Source organism: Papaver somniferum, chromosome 11, assembly GCF_003573695.1.
Source record: "Papaver somniferum cultivar HN1 chromosome 11, ASM357369v1, whole genome shotgun sequence".
Classification (NCBI taxonomy): Eukaryota; Viridiplantae; Streptophyta; class Magnoliopsida; order Ranunculales; family Papaveraceae; genus Papaver; species Papaver somniferum.
In genome coordinates this window covers 28,097,578-28,106,728 of record NC_039368.1, presented here as the reverse complement: position 1 = coordinate 28,106,728, position 9,151 = coordinate 28,097,578, and the positions used below count along the sequence as shown (strand labels likewise).

The window sequence follows — 9,151 nt, the reverse complement described above, 5'->3', positions numbered from 1 at the left end:
GGGGAGCATTAAAATTACTAAACTGACCTTGACTTTGGCCCTTAGACCACGAAAGGTTCGGATGGTTTCTCCAACCAGGATTATAGGTTTCTGAATATGGGTCAATCTTTTGACGGTTATCAAATCTAGTGTTATTATAAAGAGCATTGGTCTGCTCTTCAATATTCTGGCCTTCCCAAAAAGGCTCCACTCTACCACTAGTCTGGCCCACTTCTAAGGCTTCTAACCTTTTTGCTATAGCAGCAATTTTGGCATCTGATTCATAGCCTCATTCTACCCTATTAACGTTTCCTCTACTTAAAATAATTGTTTTCTGGGGTGCCCTACTATTTTCCCGTTGCTGGGTTTTTTCGGCGATTTCATTAAAAAATTCCATCGCCGCATCAACAGTTTGGTTTTCAAATCCACCAGTGTATAGAGACTAAACCATGGTCGTTGTGGAATAATCTAAACCCTCATAAAGGATCTGAACTAGCCTAACCTTTTCTAAACCATGATGAGGACACTGGGATAATAAATCATTGAACCTTTCCAAATACCTATATAAGGATTCTCTATCTTGTTGTGAAAATGAGCATATTTGCGTCCTAATAGACGATGTTTTGTGCCTAGGGAAAAACTTATTGAAAAAGGCAGATGCAAGTTGTTCATATGTCTCAATTGACTCGGAGTCCAAACTATACATCCACGACTTGGCCTTATCTTTCAGGGAAAATGGGAATAACCTAAGTTTCAAAGCATCATCATCTAAGCCTCTAATTCTTAGAGTACTACAAATTTCCTCAAAATCCCTAACATGGTAATAAGGGTTTTCATTTTCTTTCCCTAAAAATATTGGGAGCATCTGTAAGGTCCCAGGTTTCAGTTCATAGGGTGCCTCCGTTTCAGCTAACTTAATACACGAAGGACGGGTAATCCTAGTTGGATTCAACAAAGCTTTCAAAGTTGCCATTTCTGGCGTTATCGGAGCAACAAGGATTCTCTCCTCAGTCAAAGGACGTTCAAAAACAGACTCTTCAAAAGTCGTACTTTCTAGATTAAGGTAATCGAGACGCTTCGAACAACTAAGTTTCTCTTTAACAAATCTACCTAGTGCGTCTCTTTTACGTTCAGGCATACAATAGAATTTTCTAAATTGGAAGGGTAAGCAAACACAGATCAAGGCAGACTCAACCAAATCAAACCTATTGATTTCTATCAAACAAAAAGCATGATGGCTCCACTTAGATTGTTTCTAGACCAGCTTCTAATCCTTCGAACGGAAGTTCGTTACAATTTAAGCAAACCCCTCTGGAATCAATCCGAGTTAACGTAAGTTGAATAGAGGCGAGGGAAGATCGGTGGATCTTTGATACCCAAGGCCTCACCGGTATTACAAGGCGGCGCAGTCACGCATTCAACTTACAGAAACCGTCAAGAACTTCGAAGTATGCTTAAAAGAGTAACCAATATTTTTCGAATGACTTTCCTGTTAAGCTCGTTACCCTATCGTTCTCGTTCTAGTCAAAATTTTAGGCTTAGGTACGCGTAGGTTATGTGTTCCTAAAGCGGGAAAGAAGAGAACAGTGATGAAATCCGAACCCTTATCTTGTATGGCCAGGCCTTTCCCTTTACTAGAAAAATAAATGTCCGTATTCAGTCCTCAACATATATGCATACGAAGGAGTCCAGTAACTCGCTGACAGGGGATTCACGAGTGTTTAGAATCTTACCTCCCGTTCCATACGGGGGATGAATCGGTTGTAGTCGACTCGGGCCACTGACTCCGATGTCTAGTATAGGAACCCAAGGTGCAGAGACAATATCGTAATTGTCCTCCTTCTCTGCAAACAGTTTATATTTGAAGTACCCTTCCGTAGGGTAATAAAAAAAATAATGTCCCAAAGTCCAAAAGTCCAAAAGTCCAAAAAAAAAATAAAGAAGAATTAATAAAATAATAAACCCTAATACAGTTTTTTTTTAAAAAATAAAATAAACAAGCCCTAAACTAAAATTTGTCTAAAATAAAATTGTCTTCTTTTCTGTTCTTTTTGCTTTAATCTTTAGCTCCAAGTCTTTATGAAATCACCAAACTCCTTGGCTCAATTTTCTTTATGATCCAGAACCTGTAGACACAAGATAAATACCCAAAAACATAAAAAAGGACAAAAATAATAAAAAAAATAAAAAAAATAAATCTAAAACCCTAAAAACAAGTCCTCGTCGGTGGCGCCAAAAATTGATGTGATTTGTAGATAGTGGTAAAAGTGGTCTGATTCTCAGACTTGTGAAGGATATTAATTAGACTTAAATTCTAATATTAAAATAGAAAACTCACTAAAAATTATAGCAAATTCAATCAAAGATGATATCAATACTAAAAGAAACACCGAGGCTAAGATTTCACTATTTTCCAAGTTCAAAGTGATTAAACCAATACTTATATTTATGCAATTTTCTCGTTTAATTTGATTCTAAAATATTGCAACAAGTAGATTTTCAAAAGTAGTAATTGTAAATACCAAGTATGAAGCATCAAAAGTCTTAAAACTAAGCATACTCCATCAAAATAGATCACAATCAATCAAATAAGAATCATATTCAATAATAGTTCAAGGCAAATAATCATATAATTATTGCAAATAAAAATATAAAATAGAATTTACCACTTTTTGTTGGAAAAATAGCTTCCTCTATCGCCTCAGCAATGGGGTTTAGCTCCTCATATTAATCATGATCTCAAAATATGTGTTTGTTGCTCAAAAGATGATTAAAAGAGTGAAATGTAATGACACAGACTGTTTGCAACAGTGTATTGGTGTTGCAAAACAGCTGTTACAATGGAACTGTTACAGAAAACTTTTGTAAGCATTCTTGCTTTGTCGCTGATTTTAAGACCCTAGAATACGACTTCCCTGCACAACTTAATGTTCTTCAGCTGTTAAACAACGACACTGTTCTGCGACTGTTTCCCGTGCGTCAATGTTCTTCGCGTTCTTCCTCTTCAGCAGCAGAAACAGAGTTTGGTAAAACTATGATTTCTTCTTCTCTGGATCTCCTTAGGTTCCCAAACTCTCGACACCTCTTCTATATGACCCAAGACATCTATTTATATCAAAAATACCGATTAAATCTCTCCAAAATCTTCCAAAATCTCTTTCTTTATCTTCACGGACAAGTTGCGGCAATTTCTTGTTTTAGAATTTCTACGCGTTTCTGAGATTTCCTTTTTATTCTAAACTCTTCCTTAGATAGATACAAATCTATGGGAAGGTTTACAACACTTTAATCTCTCTAAAATTCCCTAAAACAGGTCACACATGTGACTTTCCATATTTTCTGTTGTGAGAAAAATCCGTCGATTGAGCCCAGTCTAATCGATTTAAACACCCATATCAGATTCCTAGACCCATAAGGAGTCTATCCTATGAAAATCAGAGGTTTAATCGACCTCAAACTCGTCCAAATCACGATTGCCAAAACTGTTCTTCACTGCACCTATTTTCTCGCGAAAACCTGGTTTTTGAAATGTTGAAGATGGTTGCCCCTTATCCAGGGTAGGGGTGCGATTAGCAACTGCCTGGAAATGGGATGGCCCTTAGTAATTAGGTTACCCCTTATCCAAAGTGAGAGTCCGAATAGCAAATGTCCTCCGGGTGCTTTCCAACAACTTTTCGAACCAATTTTTTCCAAAAATGTGTATAGGCCAAAAATACCTACAAATAAATAAAACACCGTAATAAGTACAAAAATGATCCCTAACAATATATAGAATCGAGACAAATCGGACACAAAAATGTGTCTATCAACCATCAGACCAACCGGAATAAATTCAATAAAAGCGACCACTGGTTCCCTTGTATACGCCATCTGAGTTGATCTAGAATTAGGATTATCGACCACTGGTTCCCTTGTATATGCCAGATTTATTGATATTGGTCCAGACCAGTATCTCAATCCATTAGGTCATATGATTCATCTTGGCATTGACGTCCATTCGCAACCATCTATTTCTATTTCCATCTTCTTAATCTATTCATATAATTTGTTTGATTCCGGATATTGATATCCATAGTGCGACTATCTAAGTAGAGCTCCGTCACTTATATATGAATTTTAGTATGTGAGTGCAAAATTTTGTACAACAACTGGAATTTCGCACCAGGGTACTTCCTCATGTAATCAATGAGAGTATGCCAACCAAGGAGGTTTTTTAGTGCCTTTCAAGGTTCTGTGTAGATATCTAGGGTCTGGAGTAAAGGTTTTGTGGGCACACCTCTTGTAAACCCTCCCGAGACTATAACTCAGCCACTAGGGCCACCTAGGGGTTTAAAGGCTTGTTGCACACGCTAAGTGCAATCGCGATGCCTGCGACAGTGAGTTAGGATTTCATTTTAGATTTGCTCGAGGACTAGCAAATAATAAGTTTGGGGGTATTTGATAGACGCATTTATGTTTCTATTTTGATCACATTTATCTATTTTGTTACTGCTCATTTTGTACTTATTTTGGCTTTTTATATTCCTGTAGGTGTTTTTGGAGAAATAAGCTTTTGGGGGAAAAGTTTCTCGCACTATACAAGAAAATTGGACTTTAGCGACTATCAGGAATCGGTTGGTACATGGCCGTTTTGAGTGGCTGGAGCTAGGTAACGATCGACACGACAACAGATATACTATGTGGGTAAAGGCTTAGTTGCTAAAGGTTTATACCAACGATTTTGTTGGTACAAATATCTTTCAATTTCAATGAAGCGACTCAAGTCCGGGTTGGCACAAATTTTTAGTAAGCACTGGTTGTAGTTGGGAGAACATATAAAGTATTTGTTGGAAAAACATATAATCCACAAACATATCTGTTGTTGAAGACTTGTACATTGTTGGTAGATGCGGCCAACTATAAAACGATGTCAGTTGATGAAGTATCTAACCCACTGAATTTTCATTGCTCTACGCATTTCGGCTTGAGGGTAAAGGATTTTAAACGCTAAATGTTTGGATGGTTGAGTGTTTTATCCACTTAAATTTCGTTGGTTAACGGGTTTACCCGCTAAATATCTAGTTGCTCGGCTGTTGGTCGAGGGTTCTGGGCACTGAAATCTCAGCTGCTCAAGAATTCCAGCCACAAAATAATCAGCCGGTGAAGTCTTATAATTACTTAATGTGCCGCTGGTGAAGATTTGTTGCCATCAAATTTTTAGTTGGTAGGTGCTTTGGTCGTCAAATATGCAATTGGCTTCGTTGACAAAGGGCTTAAGCTAGTAAAAATTGAGTTGCTCAAGTGTTTCACCATTTATTCAGATATTTGCTTTTATTCATTATTTTCTATAACTACAATTAGAACATATTTGAACAATGATGCATTACAAAGAATTTACACAAGTATTCAGCAAGTTAACCTTGCACCTGCACCTTATGGATGTTTCAGAAATGACCAGCCAAATGAGAAAGCAATTGATCAGCAGCCGCATCAATTCGACACTTTCAGCTTTTGAAACAAGGGAATTCAAGCATGAGCATTTTTTACTTGTTCGCCTTCTTTAGACCTTTAACATCCATTTGATGGCTGATCTTATGAGCCAGTAATCTGAAATAATGAAGTATTATTACAACAGACGAAACAATTTGTTTAGTTCTCATAAAAATGCTTCTGAAAAATGCAAAATCACCAGGGCCAAATGCTTACATTCCATGCAAAACAATTTGAGTATTTTCAAAGATTGAACCTATGTGCATATTTATGTGTCCATGCATCATTAATATTGATACACGCACAACATTGCACCACTGGTTAAACGTCATTGACCATGTGAACATTAATGAATTACAAATTCAGGATCAAATCTAATATGATTTCACCCAAATTCTGAAAATATAATCAAAATTGTAAGAAGTTACCAGTAAATTAGAGGAGTGAGTATCGTCTTCATCTCAGATTTCTTGGCTTTGTTGCCCACCCGTCTTTTCAATGCTTGACGAGCACTTTTGGCTGCTGATTCAGCTTTCTTCGCTGGAGCGGCCACACAAACCACAGATTTACATGTTCCTCTCCAATTCCTTCAAATCTAAACTACCTGAAAAGGAAACAACAATGAAACGTGATATTTGCACCCCTGGAGGAATTACTAAAGGGATCCAACAGTGGATAAGGGGCACCCAAATTACTAAGGGGTACCCACATTAATATCGACACCCCGGCAAGCCGGATATGGGGCACCCCATCTTCTTCGTTCAAAAGTTAAAAAAAAGGCGGGAAATTCTCTTCCCAAATGCGTAACTCTGTGAAACGATTTGGGTGCCATTCTGTTGGAGTTGTTCAAGGATATGGATTGATATGGGCCGGGTACAATTAAACAGCCTGGGTACATGGATTTGTTACGTAAAAACAGGGAAGAATTTCTCGAAACATGAAAAATATTTATTTTCAACTGCGTGCACTTTGGAAGGAATTGTTGGAGAATTTCACGGGTTTTAGGGTTTGATAATGTTGTTACCTAACCAACAGGAGGAATGACGTGTTTGGGGATTTAAAAGAGGTAGCAAATCTTCTTATTTTAGATGATTTTCTTAAACAGGGTAAGTGAGTATCTCTCGGGTTTTTCTTGGTTGATAAACAAGGAAGTTGGGAAAGAAACAAGGGAAAATATTCTCTACTTGGATTTGATCGAATAATGAAGGAGTTTGGGAGATATCAGACACTGGTGTCGACACGAAAAGAGAGGAATAAAAGAAAATATATCCTGTGTTTTGGGTTAAAAGTCAGGGAGAGATATGGAAGAGATTATCGGGATTTAGGTGGCTGCCGTGTATAAATAGGAGGTGCTGGTATCACACAAGGGATGTCGAGAGCTTGGGGGTCGATACGGGGGTTAGGGGCAGTTAGTAGAGGCTGCAGAGCCGAGAAGAAGTGCAGAAAATCATCTCTGTTGTTGTTGAAGAAGAAGGAAACGAAGAATATCGCAGATTCTTTACACCATACATTTGTCGTTCTTCTACAGTCTTATGAAATTGTAACAGTGATTTCTGTAACGACTGTTAAGTGTTACAGATTCTCTGTATTATTATTTCTCTTCAATAAAAACACCTTTTGAGTCATGTTTCTATCTTATGAGTGTGTTTTGAGCATGATGGGCTAAACCCAAACACTGGGACCACGGAGAAAGCCATGTTTCACAATCGATTGGTAACTAATGATTTTTCATGACTTTTTGCATTGATTTAATTGATTTATGATTTTTATTAATTAGTTGTGATTTTGTCTAGTGACGTATGCTTAGACTTAAAGCTTTTGATGCGTCATGATTATGATTTACAATTAATCTTTTAAAAAATCTACTTTTGACAAAGAAATAGAGTCCATAAAAGATCTAAAAGTATTATGAATCAATATACGAACCAATTGGATGTCATTAATGGTGGAAACCGGATTCTCAGTTCTCTCGGTATTTTGTGACAATCGTGTGTCCATATTTTCTTTATTTTTAGTGTTTGCTATTTTTAAGTCTTAAATAAAACCTTTACAAGCCCGAGTTGAATGGACTTTACTATCACTGTAAAACTACATCACCATACATAAGACTAGATCAGGTACAATTGGAAGTCTATAACTTGTTCAAACTCTTAGTTTATTTTCTAACATTTTTGTAGCATTAGTTTGTAATAGTTATTTTCTAACAATTATGGCTGAATTTTATTGGTAAACAACCGTCAGGATTAAAATTAAAAGTATATGTGATGTTTTTTTTGCCATTTTTACGCCAGAATCACCGTCAATTGGTTCGACTTCCAATCGTTTTGATTGCGCCCAACCATATTCGTGGATGATGACTATCCAATTGTCGATCCAATTTCGTGGAAAAAAGACCAATCCCCGATAAATTTTTGTGATGAAAAATAAAAAAAAAACAACGTTACAAACAGACTACATTTTAGCCCCATATGGGTAAACATAAACACATAGAAGGACTCCCTTCGGTGTCCAATAAAACTTTTTCTCTCTTAAGTATCCGTTATCAGAATCATGATTTTGTTAGGATTACCAAATTTCCATGTTATTATGGATAAATAAAAATGAATGGCATAATAGAGATCAAACACCCAATTTTAGGCGTCCATTATCGGAGTCAAGTTCTATGTTTGCTATTTTTGTTTTCATTTTTTAGGAGCTTATATTCATTCCCATGTCAATATTAAGCAACTAAACGCAGGAATTAAGATGTTACATGATGGATCACTAGCGTGGATGAGTTGGCATATGTTCTTTCCTCTTAACCCAAATCTTATTGTGATGACAAGGAATGTTTATCACCTTTGATGAGGGCCGGCCCTGACATTTTGTTGCCCCAAAGCAAACCAAAAAATGTTGCCCCATTCCATACAAAGAAAGGTAATTAGGAGCATAAGATGGTCCATAAGTTGTACTAGCATGAAAATCAATTTTCAGAAATTTTATTGAATCTTGTTGTTGTTCTATGTTTTTACTCAGTGTTATGGTGGTTTGCATAAAAATTAGAGTACTACTGGTACAAAGGAAGGGCAATTTACTGGAACGACGGCTGGACAAAGACCATGGGTGGATCCACTGACCAGAAATGGAGGTAGAGGTTTCGGGTTACGAACAACGGATAAATTTCAAAGTGGACATTTGCTATCTGGAGTGATTCCGTTACCACGTTCTGTAGATGCGGATGATAGTTCAGATATGGATGAATCATTAGATGAAGAAAGTGCTAGATATTCAATTAATTCGCCTCCATGGAGATATACAAAGCCACATAGAGAAAAAAATTGTTGTTGAAGTGAAACACGTTTGCAGTTGTTGGAAATTTAGTATTCACCCCTCTGATATTTAGCATTAACCCCTCTTATAACTCCTCTATATTATGCCCCTTATATTCTTTAATAAATGCGTTCTATTTCGTATCTCTAATTATCGTTTAGACCTTTTGTTTTCTGTTGTAACATAAAACCACCCACATAAAAAAAAGAAAATTTGCTGCCCCCGGACGTGCTGCCCCAAAGAAAGGTTTCGACTCCCTTGTCTCAGGGCCGGCCTTGCCTTTGAGTAGCTGTTTTGCTTATTACTCTCAATCAATCTTTTTAAAAACTTCAATATATGAATAAATGTCAAAGCTTATCAAAAAGAAAATGTGATTCTTAGATAGGGATTTGTT

General features: G+C 36.8%; 1 long non-coding RNA gene and 1 pseudogene across 1 annotated transcript; both read left to right on the top strand.

The window, feature by feature from the left end:
• Window positions 1-488: 488 nt before the first annotated feature.
• On the top strand, window positions 489-588 carry LOC113325666 (annotated as a pseudogene).
• A 6,140-nt stretch (window positions 589-6,728) lies between these two features.
• On the top strand, window positions 6,729-8,900 carry LOC113320452. The gene is made up of 3 exons (XR_003346113.1): window positions 6,729-7,161; window positions 8,186-8,364; window positions 8,464-8,900. It is a non-coding gene; the product is annotated as an uncharacterized LOC113320452 (long non-coding RNA).
• The last annotated feature ends 251 nt before the right edge of the window (window positions 8,901-9,151 follow it).